At 40.4% G+C, this 22970-nt stretch overlaps 1 protein-coding gene across 1 annotated transcript in view; it reads left to right on the top strand.

Moving 5' to 3' along the window:
• The window catches only part of LOC129727149 (aldehyde dehydrogenase, mitochondrial), a 293310-nt gene that overhangs the window by 7686 nt on the left and 262654 nt on the right, over nucleotides 1–22970 (top strand). The gene's annotated exons all lie outside the window — the stretch shown is intronic.

The following is a 22970-nucleotide window of genomic DNA, read 5'->3' as shown; positions in this document are numbered from 1 at the left end:
GAGGTGTCGAGTGAGAACGCATTCTTTTGCATTGTTTATTGGCGATGGGATTATTGCTATGCGCATGGGTCGCGCTATGTGCTGAGTTTAAGCACAGAGAACAGACATTCATGTTCATATAAAGAAATTTGAAAATCATGTGTAAAGATTCTAATCCAAATACATTAATACACTAACGACATCTGTCTTGTGGTGCCCCAGTTGCACTGCATAAATATCGCTGTATCGATATTTTATCGATATCTGTGCTTGGTTTTTAAGTGACACGAGCGCCACATAGCGGGAGCATTGCCACTTACTGTTAAATGACGGTTGCAAGTTTTTACACATCTTTTGAAAATAAGATGAACGTCTGTTCTCTGTGGTTTAAGGTTTAAAATTAGTTCATTTGACACGGCACGATACATTTTCTGTTTAACTGAGCCAAGTACAATTCGTATTAATTCTACGTTAGCAGGGAAAAGAGGGAGGCCTTTTTTATTCTCGCGGCTGACTACGAGCTAGTGGGGATTTAAGGTGAGAGGAGGGGACATACAATTTTGACTTAAAACTATTTTGGAACTTTGTTTTTCAACTGGTAGAGCAATTGTATTCTTGTTTGTTGTGGGTTCAAAATATTTGTCTAAGCATAGATCCAAGCTCTTCGTTTCCGTGTCTCCAGCATAGTATATTTGTATCCTTAATCTGACAAATAGACAAAGAAAATTTTAAATTTTAATGTCAGCGTTTTTCAGAAAGCAGTATAGCTGTGTCATGCACTGGAGATCACCGCTTCCCAGAATGTCTCTAACGGGTACGTTCGGTTGCAGCCATGGTATAAACACTGAATCGTGCTGCACTGGTGCGGTTTTTGCATAGCAACACGATACGGCGTGTCTTGCTACCACCACTCAGTGTTAGTGTTAGACAGACGGCACGAAGGGCGAAACTTAAAACACCGAAAGCAGTTCCAGTGTTATATGATCGTCACTGGTGCCTTAAGCTTCGGCAAACACCGGCGCCGGTGGATCTAGTTTCGGAAAACACTGATCTCACGTAAAGAATAATATCAACAATGTGAGTATTTTTGGAAATGTTTCGCTTCGCATCAGGCCTAGCAGAGCCATATGGCAGCGACCGAGGTGTTTCTACGAAGTTGAAACATTCGGCTACGGTGCTTTCACGAAAGTAAAGCCCTCGTATTCGGTGTTTGCCAAAGCTTGAGGCACCAGTGGCAATCGTATAACACTGCCACTGGATTCGGTGTTTCAAGTTTCGTCCTTCGTGCCGTCTGTCTTACACCAACACTGAGTGGCAATTGCTAAGCACGCCGTTTCGTGTTTCAAATACATCCCTCAGTGCAGAGCGTGTTTTGGACATGGCTGTTCGGTTGTTTTCCTCGGGCCCGAAGGGAATCTATAAGCTCGGACCTAACACCACAGTATTCGGTACACGACCAAACAACATGCTCGATGTCATTGTAGCCATCGCCACAAATGCAGTGGCTACTGTCTACAAGCCCTATACGAAAGAAATGCGTGTTTAACGTGTAGTGATTGGACATAGGTCTGGACATCACGCGAATGAAGTCCCGACCTACATCCAACCCCTTGAACCATGCTTTCGTCGATACCTTAGGAAAAATGGAATGTAGCCACCGTCCCAGTTCATCTGAATTCCATGATGATTGCCAACTATTGAGTGTTCTCTGACGCAAAGTGCTATAAAATTCATCATAAGCAATTGGTCTATTATAAATATCGCCATCAATAGCACCCACTTTAGCTAAAGCGTCAGCCTTTTTATTGCCCGGAATGGAACAATGAGAAGGGACCCACGCCTAGGTAACCCGGTAATATTTATCTGTTAGAGCACTTAAAAACCGCCGTATTTTCCCCAGGAAATACGGGGTGTGCTTCACAGTCTTCATCGATCGCAAAGCCTCAATGGCACTGAGACTGTCTGTGAAGATGAAGTAGTGGTCTATGGGTAGGGTTTCGATGATCCCAAGGGAGTACTGAATAGCAGCTAGTTCTGCAACGTACACGGAAGCAGGAGCATCGAGTTGGTAGAAGGCAGTAAAATTTTCGTGAAAAACACCGAAGCCAGTGGACTCATCTAGATTAGATCCGTCAGTGTAAAACCTTTTAGCATAACTAACAGGTTTAAACTTATTGGAAAAAATCTTAGGGATCTCTTGGGGTCGCAATTGATCCGGGATACCAGTAATGTCTTTTTTCATGGTGGTGTCGAAGAATATAGTGTTCTTTTTTGCTCGAATCGAGTGAAACACGCGTCGTATGTGGTTTAAAAAATACTACTGACTACTTTATTCAATTTTACTTTTATTTATTAATTTATTTCTACACTTCTTATTCAACACTTCTTAACTCTACACTAAGAATGGAAAACTAGCCTCAAAGTGAGACCAGGTATTTTCTGCCTGTTAACGAGCGTGAACTATGCTGAAGGCATCATTTTTTTCTCTGTCGCGCAGGACAGTTTTGCTTACCTACTTCCTCTCGCAGGACGAATCTGTGTCGCCACGCATGACGAACTTGTTTATTTGTATCGCCTCGCAGGGCGGATCTATGTCGCCTCGCAGGACGAATTTGTTTCTATTGTATCGTCTCGCAGGACGAATCTATGACGCCTCGCAGGACGAATTTGTTTATCTTGCTTCGTCTCGCAGGACGAATCTATGACGCCTCGCAGGACGAATTTGTTTATTTTGCTACGTCTCGCAGGACGAATCTGTTCTGGGTTTCCCTATGTTTGCAGTAATAAACTTGCCCGGGTTTTTCCTATGTTTTCTAATGACCCTGTTTTGGTTACAATAAATTTTTCTTTGATCTAATCGCGAGCGTAACATTCTCACCCCGGTAAATCTACTCGTAGAATTACAACTAAAAATGCACTTACACGCTAGCGATACATTTTGTATGATTCTCTGTATTCTTTCGCGAGCTGTTATACATCTGTGACTAACTCATTTGCGCAAAATCTGCGAAATGAACAGAAATAAATAAGTGTTCTGACTATTTGAACAATTACATAAATTCCAAGACATGTTGATGAGATGTTTCCTGCCCATGAGACCCAATTAATCAAAATCCCTACATATTTCCAAAATGTTTCTTGCACTATGTTCTCTCCTACAAAGGCGTCAAGACGGAATCCTTGTAGGGCTGGTTGCTGTCCAGCCATTAATTTATGAAGTACCGATGAAGCTACTCGACGATCACCTTGTTCGTATATCAAACGTCGCATCTTGTATACTCCTTCAGCATCGTAGACTCCCGATTGCATTAGGCTCGGAAGCGGAGTATAGGACCAACTTGTGATGATGTCCGTTGTCAGTTTTTCAGGTGCAGTAGTTTCTCGAAAGGCTCCGTCTGTTGTGTACCATCTTCCGCCAAAGGAAAATTTCGCGGGTAACAGCGGTGTACACTCTATTTCCGTGCCTCTCTGTTGTATCACCCTGGTAACAGGTGTAAGAAACATTGAAACATTGTTGTATGTAACAGGAATTTCCTGGTAACATCTCTTCGTTGTTCGTACAGTAACATACACGGGTTTACATTGCAGGACGTGAAGTACTTCTCCTGCCACTACGGCGGTATAACCGTTTCGTTTTATGATGCTTGAAACGAATTCCGTCGGCTTTATTCTGGCCAACGTCAGTTTTGTTTCCATGATTGTTTTATCTATCTTGCACATCTCCGTCATAATGGTATTATAGGCATCGTTCAATTTTTGCCCTATGTAGTTTTCGACGAAGGTAATTTTTGGATTGTAGTACGTGAAAAAATCATGGTTCGAAGTCGGTTTGCGGACGAAAGGGGACGAATGTTGATTATCCAGCTCTAAAATCCAAATACGCGGATGATCTGTCGTGAATCCAACGTATCCACACAACCTTGTGAGCTGCTTGGTTTTTATCGAAAATAAGTACTCATTCGAAATCGTGCTATACATAACCGAGTTATATTGTGATTTTGAGATGGCATCGAGGGTTTTGTTGACTAGACCTTCGAATATAACTTCATAATCGTTTTCTTCGCACCTTTTATTTAAGTTGACATTCCATGTCATGTATCCTTCTTCTGCATCTAGAGCCGTACCCATTGAGTATACGCCTACGATGAATCCACGTAATATTATTTGATCGTTAACCAGGTCGACCACCGAATCAAACTCATGTAGTGTAATTTCGTATTCGTAGTATACGAGAGCTTCAGTCCAAGTGTAGATAGGAGTAGTGTACGTTCCTCCTACACACTTGTTCCCGTGCAAACTGCCGATGATAATCACCTCTTCTCTCGTTGTTCAATTACGTTTCAATTCGTAGATAATCGTATTATCTGCGAGTCCGACGTAGCCTAGTTGATGCGTTCGATGACATTCCTCTGCGGTGAACTCCTTTACGATGTATGCGTAGCTTTTCTCGTAGTCTGACATATGTGAGAACATACCGCAGTGCCGTATTGAACGCCTAATTATCACCTTACACTGGTAGGTTTTGCTAATAGTTTTAAGACTACTCTGTTAGACTTGAATGTAATTTTCTGTAACAGTCAAATTACTCTGACTTGGAACACAAGAAGCAACATCTAACAATGAATACGATGTCATATTTATGTTATCATTAACACAATCATAAGCGATAAGGCCTGGAGTTTTTAATGCAAACGCCTGACAAATCATCCACAACAATAAAAATACCTGAACTGTTAAATTCGACAATCCTAACTTTAGATATTTGTTCTTAAAATCTCTGGGTCTTGGCATTTGAAATTTTTTGTTTTTAGTTTCTTCGCACATTTCTTTAACCTGATCTGTTACTAATGAATCTTCTGAAGATTCTTTTGGCAGTTCGATATTGTTCTGTATATCTAATACAGCAACCTTTGTTGATGGGCGTTTTTTGATACCTTTAGATGTAAGGATATCGACGGTACGCACCTGTCCGTCCTTTGCTACATGAGCAGTGATTACCCTTCCTTTGAGCCAGTGCCCCTTTTGGATATTATCGTCAGTTATAACGACGATGTCTCCAACCTTTATGGGCACTATTTTTGGAGTCCATTTACTTCGTTTGATAAGGGTGGGAAGATAATCTCTCTTCCATTTATGCCAAAACCGTGTGGCATAATGTTGCGCAAGTTTCCAATGAGACCTGCTCAGATCATCTGCTGACAATGATACTGGTGATAAATATTCTCCTGCTCTTCCAATCAAAAAGTGAAATGGAGTCAAAACTTCATCTTCGAAATCCTCTAATGGGATTTTGGGGAAATGGCCGCGAATTAAGAATGAATTCAGCCTGAATGAGTGCCGAACGGAACACTTCTGCTTGAGGTTTTCGGTCTCCCCGAGCCCTAAGCATTTCTCTTAGAGAATCCTTAATTATTCTAATCAGACGTTCCCATACACCACCAAAGTGGGACCCTGTTGGAGGATTAAACGTCCATCCTATTTCCAAGGATGCCGCTAAACCTCTACCCATTTTCTGATTTATTTCATCGATAAGTAATTTGAGCTCTTTTTCAGCTCCTACAAAATTGGTTCCATTGTCACTGTAGAGATGTTTAACTTTTCCTCGGCGACATTGGAAATTTTTCAGACACATTAAAAATGCGTCTGTGTCTAATTTTTCAGCCATCTCAAGATGAACTGCTCTGGTGGTCATACATGTAAATATTACACCCCACCGTTTCTCAACTGATCGCTTTACGATCACTTCGAACGGACCAAAGTAGTCAACACCTGTGTGGGTGAAAGGATATGCATACATGTCCATTCTTGAAGGTGGCAAAGGAGCCATTTGGGGTGGAACGGGTTTAGCACGGTCTATTATGCATTTTTAGCATCTATTTTTCACGCCATTCAATACCTTGTTTAAACGTTTAATATAATAACGTAATTGTATGGCACCCATCACTGTTTTATCACCATGATGATAATAACGTTCATGGTAAGCTCGCACTATTAGTTTAGTGACATGATGGCTTGTGGGCAAGATTATTGGGTTTCTTGGCACGTCGGGTATCTTTGCATTTTTGAGGCGTGTATTTGCTCTCAATATACCACAATCATTTAAATATGGCGTTAATAGCCATAGTTAACTTGATTTTTTCACAGGATTTCCGTCTGTGACTTCACACATTTCATCTGGAAATCTTTCCCATTGTATTTTTCGAAAAATTTGCTCTTTCGGCCTCCAATCTATCAGCCATAGTTATGCTTGGGATGAATTCAGATTTTTTCATCATAAACTTCTTTAATTTGAGCATCAGACAAATATGATGAATTAATTTATTCCAATCGGAATATTTTTCTTCCAATATGAATTCGAAGTATGGTTGCAGGTTATGAACTGCTACAAAGTGTCTGACTTCTTCATCAGTCATCAAATCTTCCAACATCATTGGCCACTCTTCACTCAACTGGTAGAGAAATTCTGGACCTTGTAGCCAAATTGAAGACTTGTTAACAGCCTTCGTTGCCTCATCCGCCGGGTTTTGCTGTGAGGAGACCCATCTCCATTGGCTTATGGCGGTAGAGTCCAAAATTTCACCCACTCTATGAGCAACGAATTGCTTTTATCTAATATTATGGTTACCGATCCATGCTAATACAGTTCGTGAATCAGACCACATAATGACTTTCGAAATTTTTACACGTAACTATTCTTGTATAGTATTAACTAAACGAGTTCCGAGTACTGTCGCCTGTAATTCTAATCGTGGAACAGATAATTCCTTAATAGGCGCTACTCTCGACTTAGCTGCAATTAGTCTTACTAAGACTTGACCAGCGTAAGTGCTCCTTAAATACACACACGCCGAAAACGCTGTTTCTGAGGCGTCAACAAATACGTCTAATTCAAAATTTTCAGCATCTTCTAATGTGATGCAACGTGGGATCACAATTTGATCTAAAGATTTAATCAACTCAATCCAAGTGGTCCATTCATTTTCTAAACAAGGCGGAATTCCTTGATCCCACTCGATGGTTGCTTTATGCAGTTTCTGAAGAAGTTTTTTGCCTGGAATTGTTTTATGGGCAATTAACCCGAGTGGGTCATAGATACTCATCACAAAGGCAAGTACCTCTCTTTTAGTTGGAAATCGACATCCATCTAAAACCGCAGTAGGTAATTTACCCATTTTTACATGATATCCAAAATAATCATGTGTAGTATTTCAGTACACGCCCAGTACCTTTTCAACTGGTGAATTTTTCTCTTCGAATAGTTTAACGGATTTTTCATTTATACGATCTTCTGGTAAATTGCGCAATAGTTCCTTCGAGTTAGATATAAAGTTTCGAATATAGAAACCTGCCTTGTTGTGAATTTCAACAACTTGATTACAGATTTCCCTAGCGTTTTCCAACGAGTTGAAACTGTCTAAATAGTCATCAACATAATGCTGCTTTTTAATGGCTTCTGCAGCTATTGGATAAATATCTCTAAATGACTCAGCATTTTTGTTTTTAACCGCTTGGGCACAAGAGGGCGAACAAGTAGAGCCAAAGGTCATTACCTGCATTCAGTGGTGGGCACCGCTAACCGAAAATTTAGCGACGCTAATCGCTAAGTCGCTAACCGGAAAATTTAGCTCGATAATCGCTAAACGCTAAACGCTAAACCCACATTAGCGGAACTTTCGCTAATCGCTAACTTTTTAATATGTAAATAGTCATATCGCTATATTTATTACTCGTGTTTTGTAAGATTTGGACCACTTTGATCTGTTTTGGTTAAACAAACGAAAACAATTACTTTTTAATGCTATTTACAGTAAGAGGTTCACGAAACGGTATTCATATTTGATTTTGTAAAAACAAGAATAACAAAAGTTATTTAGCTTCCATTGAAAATAGATACTCTTAGGAATGTTTTCATGAAAATTCAATTATTATCTGAATCGAAAAAGTAAAACCAAAGTTGTCATAATTTCAAGCGCATTGCAATTTACCAAAGTTCTTGGTGTGCCAAAAATTCAATCTAGACCTTGTGCTTGTTCTTCAAAATGCTCCTGTGGCTTGTACTGGAACTCCATTCTAACTGGAACTCCATTCTATTCTAGGGTAAAAAAACTGACAAAAGTAACTTTCGCAGTAAAGTATGTTCATCTTTCGAATCAATTTACGTACGCCATCAGCAATTCACAGTTTTTCTAAATATTTCTATTGTCGCTTCTCCATAAAATTTAGCGAATTAGCGATTAGCGTTTCAAAGGCCAAAATTTTAGCGACGCTAACAGTTTCGCTAACCAGTTCAAAAATTAGAGAAATCGCTAAATCGCTAACTGAATTTTAGCGTCGCTAATTAGCGAATTAGCGAATTAGCGGAATGGTGCCCACCACTGCCTGCATTACATATACGTCAGGTTTCTGATCAGGATGTCATTACGCCACAAGAATCTTTGAGCGTGTTGATCATTGTCGTTAATTCTTACCTGATGGAACATTTCCTTTATGTCCCCACATATCGCGATCGATCCTTCTCTAAAGCAAAGGAGAACACCAAATAATGATGTGGTTGCATCAGGCCCTGATAACAATGCAGAATTAAACGACACACCGTTAATTTGAGCCGCTGCATCGAAGACTAGACGTGGCTTCGGCGGTTGTTTATTCTCATTTTGAACTATGAAATGAGGCAAATAAAATATTCTAGGAAAAGGTTTCAGACATTCTTCCGCAGACAATTTTCTGATGTAATCCTTCTTTTCGTAATCTTGAAAGGTTTCTATCGCCCACTTTTTAAGCTCAAGATTTTTACTCAATTGTCTCTCTTGAGACTCCAATCTTCTTAGAGCAAAGTTGTAAGACTCCGGAAAGGTAAAATTGTCTTCTCTCCACAAAAGTCCAACTTCGTACCTTCCGTTCTTATACAACATAGTGTCGTTCAGAATTTTCTCGCCCCTTATATCACATTTTGGCTTCGGAAGTTCCTCAACCACCTTGACACCAAAATCTACGGTGGAATAATACCTATGCATCATTTCACGCATATAATCATTCTCGGAAATGACCATGGCATATCCCATCGAATGATTGTCAAATGATTTCCCAAAAATAGACCATCCCAGTTTTGTTCTAATTGCAGATGGTGTATTTGCTGGTCCTGTTTTATGTTCGAGGGGTAGCAATAAATGACTATGCTCGAGACCTATTAAAATCCCAGGACGAGCATGGTGGTATGAACGTAATTCAATATCCTTCAAATGCCCATATTTCGATTGCAATTGTTCCACATTAAGTGATTGCATAGGCAGTTGCAAATTTTTGATTGTTCTGACACCCTTGAGCGTGAATTACTTCTTCGCAGTGCCAGAAAGTTTTAATGCGACTTTTCTACTAGGAGACTGTCGGGATATATTCTGAGTCCAGTTTAAAGTCAAAGGGTTTACTGGTCCTTCTAATTTAAAAAAGTTGGCTATATCTTCGTCAATCAAGGTTACAGATGATCCTTGATCCAAAATTGCAAATGTATCTTTTTCTATATCCCCGTTTTTCAATGTCACGGGAATAATCTGATAAAATATTTTTCTACCAGAATTCTCGTGATAATTTACGGAATCTACTCGCACATCATCAGGAGAAGATTCCCCTCTATTTTTATTTTTATAGAAGTGCAAGAGTCTGTGATGACCAAGCTTGCATTCTTCTATGTTACATTTTACGTTTGCCTTTAAACAGCTTGTGCTTCTATGGCCGTCTGTTAGACAGATAAAGCACAGCTTATTCTCTTTGGCAATTTTGTACCTTTTTTCTGTGTTCATTTTTTTGAATTGATCACAATTGACCAATGTGTGTTTTTTCTCACACAAAATACAAATTATTTCGTCATGGACGTTTAGTCGATTGAAGTTTCGAACCATCTTTTCTTGGTTGAAACCTCGAGTCGCTTTTTCTTGGTTGAACGGTGTACCGTTCATTGACCTACATAGTTTAGAATGTGGCAGTAACCAATCATTCAAATCTTGCAGAGAAGGCAGCCCTGTATTATTCTGCACCGTCTCTGCCCATTTTAGTTGAAGATTGTACGGCAATTTTTCGCACTGTATTTTCAATTAACCTGTGATCGTAAAGATACTGATCACAGCCCATAACTTTCACATTCGTAACGAGATTTTCCAAAGCATTGGAAATCTCTATTGTTACGTTCCTTGTCTCCTTCCGAACTTTTATAAGCTCAGAAAGGAGCTCCTTGTATACGAAGTCTGGGCGTCCGAAGTTCTCCTCCAGACGCTCCATTATTTTTGGCACATTACTAGCATCCAGCATTAATTGCTGAACGCTTTTTGCCGCTTCTTTCTCCAAAACTTGTTGGAGCCTATTTAAATTTTCGAGGTTATTGAATCTACCTTCTATGGTAGTTTCGGCAAAACTTTTTTAAAGCGTGGCCAATCCTTGGCCGCACCGCTAAATTTTGGCAGACTCATTAAAGACTGCATTTTTAGATAAATTGTCCAGTCAGACGATTCTGACTTGGCAATTGATTGCGCTGGTTTCATCTCCAGTGCTCTAATTTTTATCTGGACCGCTTCGCATTTAATGCAAAGCCACTGTTCAGATTTTTTGGGTCTGGATTTCAACCCAGCACATGACAGATGAAACCATCGGTCACAGTCGTCACATGCTACCAAGTCCTGTTTTGAATCAGGCCCGGTGCACAACCGACAGTGACCGTTCTTGTTTGTCACGAACATGACGGGATGCGAAACAAATAAAAATATAGGGAAAAACAAATATTCCCACTTACCTGTCAACCTCCCTCTTTTTATAATATTATATTCGTTGATATTGAACTTACACTTTTTGGCACGGAGCCCACTTGTGGTTTTCTACCACTTTATTTTCAGCCTTTTTGCACAAGGCCCACTAGTGATTTTCTAACCACTTTTCTTCAGCCTTTTTGCACAAGGCCCACTAGTGGTTCTCTAACCACTTTTTTATATTTTATGGCACAAAGCCCACTTGATTTGTATACTCTTGGCACAAAGCCCACTTAATTTGTATACGTTTTGGCACAAAGCCCACTTAAACCACTTACTTTAAACCACTACACTCACTCGATCGTAATGGCGTCGAGTACACCTCGTGAGTTCGCGATTATTACTTCTAATATTCCTCTATGGAGGACACCAAAAAATGTTCTTTTTTGCTCGAATCGAGTGAAACACGCGTCGTATGTGGTTTAAAAAATACTACTGACTACTTTATTCAATTTTACTTATATTTATTAATTTATTTCTACACTTCTTATTCTACACTTCTTAACTCTACACTGAGAATGGAAAACTAGCCTCAAAGTGAGACCTGTTAACGGGCGTGAACTATACTGAACTAACTAACTAACTGAAGGCATCAATTTATTCTCTGTCACGCAGGACAGTTTTGCTTACCTACTTCGTCTCGCAGGACGAATCTGTGTCGCCACGCAGGACAAACTTGTTCATTTGTATCGCCTCGCAGGGCGGATCTATGTCGCCTCGCAGGACGAATTTGTTTCTATTGTATCGTCTCGCAGGACGAATCTATGACGCCTCGCAGGACGAATTTGTTTATCTTGTTCGTCTCGCAGGACGAGTCTATGACGCCTCGCAGGACGAATTTGTTTATTTTGCTACGTCTCGCAGGACGAATCTGTTCTGGGTTTCCCTATGTTTGCAGTAATAAACTTGCCCTGGTTTTTCCTATGTTTTCTAATGACCCTGTTTTGGTTACAATAAAATTTTCTTTGATCTAATCGCGAGCGTAACATATAGCATTATCAGAAGTATCTAAAAGTGCAACATTGAAAGGAACATATGAAGAAGGGTTAATATCTTGAGCCATATAGTCAAAATATAAGGACATAAATCTGGATTGAGATTGAAGGTCGACCAACCTCTCGAAATTTTCAATTACTAGTGGGTTCATAACTGTGCTTGAATTAGCAACCGGTAAGAGAGATTCCAGAAACGATGTTTTAACGGAAGGATACCCGCTAGCACTTCAAGACTCATCGTATGAGTCGACTGCATGCAGCCCAAGGCAATACACAAACAACGATATTGTATTCTTTCTAATTTTATAATGCGTGTGTTCGCGGCGGAGCGAAAGCAGAAAGAACCATATTCAAGAACAGACAATATCGTTGTTTGGTATAACCTTAGAAGATCTCCTGGATGAGCACCCCACCAGGTTCCGGTAATCGTACGAAGAAAATTAATCCTCTGTTGGCATTTTCGTAGCAGATACCTGATATGACAAGCCCAGGTACATTTAGAGTCGAACCAGACCCCGAGATATTTAGCGACTAAAATTTGAGTGATCGTTTTACCTGTTAGTAGGAGCTGCAGCTGAGCTGGGTTATGCTTCCTAGAAAAAACGACCCGCTCAGTTTTCTCCGGAGAAAATTCGATAGCCAGCTTAAGAGCCCATTCAGACAAATTGTCTAAGGTATCTTGCAATGGTCCTTGCAGATCGTTAGCTTCGCTTCCAGTAATGGAAACAACGCTATCGTCTGCAAGTTGCCTTAGCGTGAATGAATTTGCAAGACATTCATCGATGTCATTGACGTGAAAATTATATAAGAGAGGGCTTAAACATGAGCCCTGGGGAAGACCCATGTAACTAATTCGGGAAGTTGTTGAATCCCCATGTGAGAAATACAAATGCTTTTCCGACAACAAATTGAGCAAAAAGTTATTCAAATTTGGTGAAAGCCCTTGCGAATAGGGATACCATCTGGTCCGAGTTTAAAATCAGGACAGCTTTAATTTTGGCACAAATTTGATCTAATATAACTAGCAAACCGGCACTACCAGGCGGGATTCATGGGTGCCCTGGCCACCACGGATCAGATATTCGCGGATCGGCAAGACATACAGAAATGCTGCGAATACAACGTGCCTACACATCATTAGTTTATCGATTTTAAATCGGCGTACGACACAATCGATCGAGACCAGCTATGGTAAATTATGCACGACTTCGGATTTCCAGACAAACTAACGCGGTTGGTCAAAGCGACGAAGCGACGAGTTATGTGTGTAGTTCGAGTATCGGGGGCACTCTTGAGTCCCTTTGAAACTCAAAAAGGTTTAAGGCAAGGGTGTGGTCTCTCGTTTCTACTGTATAACATTGCCTTGGAAGGTGTCATTAGAAGAGCGGGACTACCACCTAGAGTTCAAGTTGGTGGCGATGAAATCGAGGTGGTCGATGAGTTCGTGTATCTGGGCTCACTGGTAACTGCCGACAACGATACCAGGAGAGAAATTCAACGGCGCATTGATATGCGAAAAAAAATTAACGGCGCATTACGGCAGAAAATCGTGCATACTTCGGTCTCCGGAGGACGCTCCGATCGAGTATAATTCGTCGCCGCACCAAGTTAGCCATCTACAAGACGTTGGTCAGACCAGTAATCCTCCACGGGCATGAGACATGGACAATGCTTGTGGAGGATCAACGCGCCCTTGCGGCCTTCGAGCGGAAAGTGTTGCGTACCATCTTCGGTGGAATGCAGATGGAGAACGGAGTGTGAAGAAGACGAATGAACCACGAACTGCAGGAGCTGCTTGGGAAACCATCTATCTTTAACACCGCTGAAATTGGCAGGTTGCGGGGGGCTGTGCATGTTGTAAGGATGTCGGACGACAGCCCGGTAAGATGGTCCTTGAAACCAATCCTTTAGAGATGAGAGGAGAGGTGCACAGCGGGCAAGGTGGATCAATCAGGTGGAAGACGACCTGTGGACTCTACGCAGACTGCAGAGCTGGCGAACTGCAGCCATGGAACTTTTGGACGACTCTCACGTACAGCAAAGGCCGCACCACGACTCGGGACTGTTTGATAAGGTAAACTAGCAAACCAAGAAAAAATCGCTCTAATATAATTCCGTACTATTGCTCCTTATGAGATGGTACAATAAATTTGGATGTTTTCACAAAGTTCTTCAAAAAAAAAAGATGTAAACTTCATCTACTATTACAAAACCATACATTGTTAGTTACCATTTTCTCTCAAAAACTCAGCTTTCGTAAAAATGCAAATAGATTCAACCGAACACAAAATTCAATCTCAGTGAACGTTGTGAACGAAATCGGAAAAAAAATTAATTTCCAAAAAAGATCTGCGTATTGTCAAACTACAACATTAGATATTTTAGGAAAATCAGGACAAATGCTAGAATATGAAAAATAAATCAGGACGCCCAAATAGGATTTCAAAATCAGGACATGTCCTGCTAAATCAGGACGGATGGTATCCCTACTTGCGAATGAAGTTTCTCGGTTGAAACTTCTACAGAGACAGAGTCAAATGCCCCCTTAATGTCCAAGAATGCAGAAGCCATTTGCTCTTTTCGAGCAAAGGCGAGTTGAATTTCAGTAGAAAGCAACGCTAGGCAATCGTTCGTTCCTTTGCCCCGGCGGTAGCCAAATTGAGTATCTGAAAGTAAACCATTTGTTAAACCCATTTGTCTAACCGTAAGAGGATCATTTTCTCCATTAATTTCCGGAGGCAAGAGAGCATAGCAATCGGCTTATAAGAATTGTGATCAGAGGCAGGTTTTCCGGGTTTTTGATTAGCAATGACTTTTATCTCCCCCCAGTCATGCGGAACAATGTTTAGCTCAAGTAAATTGTTGAACAGGTTCAACAAGAGTCCTTGCAGAGTCGGGTAGATTCTTCAACAAGTTGAATTTAATTCTATCCAACCCTGGAGCTTTATTGTTGCACGATAGGAGAGCCATTGAAAATTCCAACATTGAAAATGGGGGCTCTTCCGTGGCTACTAAAAACGCGTCCCGAAAGGACTTCTGTTCGGGGACAGAGTCCGGACAGACCTTTTTGGCGAAATCGAGTATCCAGCGATCTGAATACTCCTCGGACTCATTCGAAACGTTACGATTCCGCATGCGTCTGGCGGTATCCCAAAGAGTGATCATCGCTGTTTCCCTCGAAAACGCGTTTACAAACCGCCGCCAGTATCCGCGTTTTTTTGCTTTTATCAAGCTTTTCATCTGTATATCCAGTACATCGTACTTTCGGAGCAAATCGGTAGTGCCTTGTACTCGGAAGGCCAAATACATCGAGGATCTTCGCGCGTACAGGTCTGAGCACTCTTTGTCCCACCATTTGGAGGGAGAGCGCCGTCTAATCGTTACCCCGGGTATCGGTTTCGCCTGAGCTTGAGTCGCGGCGTCGATGAACAAGCCAGATAGGAACGCGTACTCTGCCTCCGGAGGAAGTTCCACGTGGGACTCGATTCTTTGCGATATTATGGTCTCATAAGACTTCCAATCAATGTTACGTGTGAGGTCATACGCAATATTGATTGGATCCGTTGGAGTTGACCCATTAGCAATTGAGATAACGATTGGTAGGTGATCACTACCGTGGGGATCGTTGATTACTTTCCACCGGCAATCTAACGCTAGTGATGTCGAGCAAAGGGATAGGTCAAGCACGCTTTCACGTGCTGGAGGATTAGGTACACGTGTCGCTTCCCCAGTATTCAAAAGTGTCATATTAAAGTCGTCGATTAAGTTACAGATTGAAGAAGATCGGTTGTCCCCTACACATGGGTGGAGGACTTGACGGTGATTCGTCAAGCGTATTTCCAAACACAAAACTTAATTAAAAATTACAATATAAATAACATTATAATAATAACATAATAGTAACAATTCATTGAGATCAACACAATAATTGCAATTTGCTTTTTTTTTTTATTACGCTTGACTTATCACACCGCCGGTTTTAGTTTCGCATTACCTAACAAAACTAAATACTGGCGGGGTCTGTAGGGTTTAATCGAGGTTTATACTAACCCTAAAACCACTAACAAAACCACGTGACTAACGACCACCCATTGCACTCATATAATGTAGCATTACTAACCCTTCCCACTTCTCTGACAACCACTACTACTATTACTCTCATTATTATTATTTTTCTATATATACATGTGTGTATGCATATGTATGTCTTTTCACTCGTATGTTTCATTATAATTATTATTTTTTTCTCTCATTCAGCTGTTTTAACTGCGCGAATTTATTTGTTCCCAGTGTCAATCCCAGTTGCGATCTAATGGCAATTTCTTTATTTCATCCAGCTCACCCACTTTCGCTTGATTTTGACCCAGTATCGACCCGGCACCGTAAATTTGTCAGTTTCAATCCACCGTCGCACGTGCTTAGTTCATAAACAATTATCTGGCATCTCTTTCTTATTTGCGTTCTGAATCGTGATGCCATTTCTTTATTCTTGGGTAGACTTGCACTGACCCTGTGGAATAAAAATTCGCTTTAACTGCTGTCAGAACGATTCTATTTCGATTTGAACTGACCCATTATTGTGCAGTTGGCACCCTGAAATGGATAGTTGCGTAGCGAATGTTGAGCCAGTTTTGGCGCACCAATACATGAGCTTTGATTGTAGACAACTGCCTAGCATCTCTTTAGATTACGTCGTGAGTCGCAGTATCGTTTTATTATTCCAGGTGTTGGCACTGACCCAGTGGAGTGGATAAATTCGCTATCAGTTATACGTTTTTGGTAGAATGAATTTCATTGGGTGGTGGTATATGTTGACGGTCTGAATGTGGATGTATGTGACAGTACTTTTCGGCTTTGCTAAACCACTCCCATTCTTTTTTTTCTCTTTTTTTGCGTTTGCGAGACAAAATGTTTAATAGATCACCAGAACAACCGAAAGAACCATGGCAAGCATAGCAGTAACGCGGACGGACTTGCATGGGATATGTCGAAAGGTGCGACCGAGGATGAGAACACGGCATAAATGAGAGCAACAGACGCAACGACCACAAGTAAGACTGCCGGCATTAATATCAATGCAATGAGGCCTTAAAACAACAAAGGTATAGTCAACTCTGTGGTGAGTAAGGTGATATGAACCGGTAACAACAGGTACGTTCCTCATTTACAACACATAATTGCCGTTGAAACCTTCAGTCCAGAGTAAATTCGCTCACATGTGCTCTATTGGTCGCCAGTGACCGTTGCGTCATGAATTGCTCCTGGAGGTTTTGACATTATAACCTGGGCCTAGTGTAGAAGTAATTCGCTTACGGCGACCAGCTAGACAACCCAAGAAGAAGAAGAAGAAGAAGATTGAAGAAGATCGGTTGTCGTCGTACAGCGAGCCCCATAGCGAACAGTGAGAATCAAAATCTCCCAATATCAGAAAAGGCGCGGGTAGCAACTTTCTATATCAGTGAGATGCCTTTGTTTAATCCGCGCGAATGGAGGGATACATAACGAAACAAGGCATAGGTCTTTTCCATTTATATTCGTTTGAATGGCAACGACTTCAATATTGGAGATCAAGGGGAGGTCGATTCTAAATAAAGAATAGCACTTTTTGATCCCTAAAAGTACCCCTCCACCGTGTGAGTCTCGATCTCGACGAATTATGTTAAAATCGTGGAAATTGAGTTGATCGTTTGAATTGGGAAAAGTTTCACAGAGCGCAAATGCGTCACAATTGTATGTATTTATCAATTGAGAAAATAGATCGAATTTGGGGATGATACTTCTGCAATTCCACTGTAATACAGTGATAAAATTCCTAACCTCTTTCGCCGTATTAGTCAGACTTGGTTTTCTCCTCCGGGCGACTAAAGAGCAAGGTGTGTTTTTCACTTGCACTACGCGGGAATCAAAGGACTCTGCGCGCGCTATTCATTTACACTACACCTGACAAGCAGCTGCTCACTCCTATTCATTCTGCACGGGAAAAACGAATCGGTTACACTTCAGTAAATGAAAGAGCCAAAGTTCTACACCTAAAACCGAAGTTTTTCTCCGCAATGCCGAACGATGGCACGCGGTGTCCGTCATATCATTGCCATGGCTAGTGTGATTGATTTTCAAAGCCGAGGTATTTTTTTCCAGCGTTCAAAGAGAAGAAAAAATGATTGTCTCAAGCGTTTTTTCTGCCTGACAAGACGAGCCGACAGTGCAAAATGATTCCGAAGATTTTCTGACCAATAAATGTATATATGACAAATGAGTACTGAACTCTAATTAGCCACTCTAGTTTTACAGCCTTTTGCAAACGACCGCAGCTTTTCTTACCCAGTTCTTACAACCCGTGACTTGTCAACCATCTCTTCTAGGTCAGAAGACTAGTTTTTCTTGGTTAAATATTGGAGGAAACTTACTCAAGAATCTTGATCTGGCGCCGCGGAGTTCAGCACTACCAAAACCGCATGCTAATTGTAATGATGGTTCAATCCACAAAGGCAATGATTACTATACGTGAGCCCAATTCGCAGTAGATGTGTGTCTAACCCGTAGTGGAAGGACGAGGACTGCTAGTTTAAAGGCTTACTCTGACGAGGAAATTGCGAAAACTCAGTGTAGGCAATTGGTCTATCATAAATATCATCGTTTGTTGCGCCCACCTAAGTCAAACTGTCCATCTTTTTATTGCCCGGAATGGAACAATGAAAAGAGATACACACTGGGGTAATCTGAAAGATTTTTCAGATGAAACATTCTGATGTTCCCGTACGGAGGGTGCTTTGAAATTTTCATCGATGAAGAGCCTGAAAAGAAATGAGACTGTCCGTAAAGATAAAATAATGGTTCGTGGGCATTTTTTGCGGCGTAAAATCTCTGTAATACTTTTGTTTTCTGGTCATTATCGCACAAAAATCAAGTACTCAACTTATGTGACTAAACCATTTTTTTCCAATATAAAAAAAACAAACATTCGATCATTAGTTTTCCCGTTTGGATTCATTCATCTACACGGTGCACCCGCCGTGTACTCGAGAAATAACACGCGCGCACCACCAAACTAATTCTCTTTGCGCGAATCGAGTAGTCTGCTCCTCGTGCGAGTCGACGGGTAAACCTGGTGCAGAGAAAAGCCAAGTCTGGTATAAGTCATCGAAAGATATGATAGCTGAAATGAGGGGCCAAGTTGCTGCTAGTTGCATCAAAAAGGTTTTCACTGTGGGAAGAAGAACATTTTGTAGGGGATCTGGTATGTTGAATGTTTTAAATATCTAGTCCACAATATCAGAAAATTTTATGAACCCTGTTTCTTTTCTATTTTCTGATAGAGAAATGGGTGCACGAGAGGTTTTTGGTGCCCCAGGAAGCGGTGGGTACTCCTGGTTTGATTTGAAATTAAAACCGGGAGGTACTTGCTTCGGTTTTTCTTCACCGCTTCTTTTTTGTGTTGGCTTATTCGCGTTTTTGATGGCGAACACAGTAGTCGTGTTATTGTGTGGTGATATAAAATTGTTAATTTGCGTGTGAAATAGTGAAGTGATTCACGATAGATATATTCTAACGTGTTTCGGTAGTGAATCTACACAAGGCTACTTACAAGAACAGTTGCTTTAAGCAGCAAGTTCGCGTTAAAGTTTGATAAAATAAAATCCCCCCCGGCGCTTTCACAGCAGCGGTGGTGGCGATCATTTTTTCTTGCCTCTGTCTCACTTCTCTGCATGCTTGTTGATGTAGCGTCCCGCGTTTAACCTGTATTGTGTCATGATTTGCTCCGGCTGTAGTTCGGCAATTGTATTATCAGATTTGCCGTTGAAATGTGTGGGCTTTAACTGTGCACGTTTGTTTCACTACAAGTGCACCGGGCTCACTAAAGCGACGGCAAAGATGATTACAGACAACGATAATCTTTGCTTCAAGTGTGATGAGTGTTTATCAAACCAGTGTTTTGGTGGGCAACATTTGACTCCGGACGTGAAGCGTATCGAAGAAGAGATGCAGAAATTATCTTCTCTCTCTGATTCGGTCATTCAACTGCGGGATCAAATTGCTACCCAGATAAACAGCGCGTTAAACATCGGTATGGAACAGTTGAGATTTAATGTGAATGAGTCTCTTGAAAAATTATTTTGTGAGAAATTTGAAAAATTTAATAATTCGGTTTTGCAATTAAATACGCATCAGAATATAGCTGCCATTAATAATGCGGAATGGGACGATTCCTTCTGAATCGGACCAAATCGGCAAAAAGCGTAGAATTGAATACGAAAATAATGATGAGGTTTTTGATGACGGCGCAACTTTTGCGCAAGTTGTTAAAAGTCGCGGTAAATAAAATAAGTCAAATTCAAGTAACAATAGTAATACTTATATCGGTTTGAAACCGGTTAAACCTAAAACTCGTCCGGTTATTGTGATTAAACCCAAAGAGTCCAAACAACCTTGCGAGGAAACTCGGAAGTTTTCAAGAACTAACTTAGATCCGAAAACACACAAAGTTATTAACTTCTGGAACGGTAAAGATGGTTCCATAATTGTCGAATGCGCCGTTGGCGAAAGTATTGATTTAGTGAAAAATGGCATTCAAAGCAATCTGGGTGAAAAATACAATGCTGTTGTTCCCACGTCGGTGCTTAGATTGAAAGTGGTGGGCATGAGTGAGAATCTTTCTCCTGATGTTTTCATTGACTATTTAAAGAGTCAAAATGATTGCATCACAATCAATGATATAAAAGTAGTTAATATGTACGAAAATCCACGCTTCACCTATAACAAGTATAGCGCGGTAATTGAAGTTGATTTAGAAACGTATAATAGTTTGTTATCTGCTAAGCAAGTAAATGTAGAGTTGGATCGGTGCTTAGTATTGCCCGCGATGAATGTGCTAAGATGCTTCAAATGTGGAGAATTCGGACACAAGAGCATGGATTGCAAAAATTGTGATGCATGCTCTAGGTGTAGCCAAAACCATAAGACATCTGAGTGTACATCTACTGTATTGAAATGCGTCAATTGTGTAAAAACGAATAGAGAGCGTAAAACTAATTTGGACGTCAACCATGCCGCTTTTAGTTCAGAGTGTTTAATTTATAAAAGAATATTCGAGCAAAAGAAAAGTAGCCTGCGTTTCAATAAATAGTAAACAAGTTCCAACGAGAATGTGAATAAGTTTGATTTTTTGTATTTTAATATTGCGGGGTTGACAACAAACTACGTTACACTACGTCAGATTGTTGAAGATAAACGTCCACTTTTGGTGTTTTTATCGGAGACTCACATTGTCGATGATGATGCATTTGAACAATATAGTATTCCGGGACAGAATGTTGCTGCTTGTTTATCACATTCTAGGCAAACTGGCGGTGTTGCTATTTATGTCAGAGAATCAGTTGAATTCCAGCTTTGTCATAACGAAGCTAAGGATGGTAACTGGTTCTTGGGCATTACAGTAGTTGGTGGCATGAAGGTAGGTAATTATGGTGTTTTGTATCATTCTCCTAATGCTAGTAACCATCGTTTCCTTGAAATATTGGAAAACTGGCTTGATGAATTTCTTGATTTGAGTAAATTAAATATAGTGACGGGCGATTTCAATATTAACTGGCGAGATGATGCAAATTCGAATCATTTGAAGCGTTTAGTTGAGTCTTTCAATTTTAAGCAAAGTGTAGATGAATATACGCGTATTTCCCAGCGGAGTAGAACTTTGATTGATCATGTTTATTGCAATTTTGATTCGATTCGTTCAGTTAAGAGTTCTGATATGAAAATAACCGATCATGAGACATTAGTAATTAATGTTCTAGAAAACTTGAATAATAATTATGATTCAATAAAATTGAAATGCTGGAGAAAATATTCGAAACAGGCTGTTTCGAACCTTGTTGGGAGAAGCTTGGGTTTCCCAATCGCGACCGGTAGTTTAGATGAATCTGCAGCTGTTCTTACTAACATTTTGAAGACGTGTACGAATCAATTAGTTGAACATAAATTTGTTTCGCTGAAAAACTCGAACAGCTGGTATAGTTTGGATCTTTTGCGCCTTAAGCGCAAGAGAGATAAACTGTACAAAAAGTTTTGTAGATAAAACAATCAGAATCATTGGATTGAGTACACGTTCGCGCGTAATAAATATTCACAAGCGATTAAAAAGAAGCGTTGTGAATATATCCAGAGAAAGATTGTTCAACATCAAAATAATAGCAAAGAGTTATGGAAAATTTTGAAATCTTTGTTAAAACCTAATAATTGTAAACCGCGGTCCATAACTTCTGAAGGCACATTAGAACATTCAGAACAAGTTATTGCATCTAGGTTTAATGATTATTTTGTCAATAGTGTTTCATTGTTCAATCAATCCATTGAATTGGTCGAGAACCCGACGAAATAAAACAGCCGATTAACAGTAATTGTACATTTGATGGTTTTCACCCAATCACGTTAGATGGACTGAGAAAAATTCGATTTTCATTAGGTAAAACGGCTGGAGTAGATAATGTAAATGCTAGAGTTATTCAAGATTGCTTCAATGTCATTGGTCACACTTTGCTGGACCTCATTAATGAATCGTTGCAAACAGGGCTCGTGCCTTTGGTGTGGAAAGAATCGTTGGTTGTTCCGATTCAAGAGGTTGCTGGAACGATTAAAGCCGAAGAGTTTCGTCCCATCAACATGTTACACACATTAGAAAAGATATTAGAACTAGTTGTTAAAGGCCAGCTTCTAGAATATTTAAATGGTAACTCGTTGCTAATTCCGGAACAATCAGGCTACCGGGAAGGCCACTCGTGTGAAACCGCGTTAAACTTAGTACTAGCAAAATGGAAAGATAACTTAGAAAATAGAGACACAATATTTGCTGTTTTTTTTATCTAAAACGCGCTTTTGAGACAATTTCTAGGCCCTTATTGTTGAACACAATCAAGCGCTTTGGAGTTTCGAGTACTGCATTCAGATGGTTTGAGAGCTATTTGTCTGACAGAACTCAACGGACTGTTTTTAATGATTTTGTTTCTAGTCCCGTGGAGAATTATCTTGGAGTTCCACAGGGAAGTGTATTAGGGCCCCTTTTGTTTATTATGTATATAAATGACATGCGATGAGTTTTACGTTTTTGTAATATTAATATTTTTGCCGATGACACCGTATTATTCATTGCAGCTAAGAATGTAGAAGAAGCCGTTTCACACTTGAACGAAGATTTACGTTCTCTAAGCAG

Source organism: Wyeomyia smithii, chromosome 3, assembly GCF_029784165.1.
Source record: "Wyeomyia smithii strain HCP4-BCI-WySm-NY-G18 chromosome 3, ASM2978416v1, whole genome shotgun sequence".
NCBI lineage: Eukaryota > Metazoa > Arthropoda > Insecta > Diptera > Culicidae > Wyeomyia > Wyeomyia smithii.
Note: the sequence above shows the minus strand (reverse complement) of the source record. Positions and strands in the feature narration are given on the sequence as shown.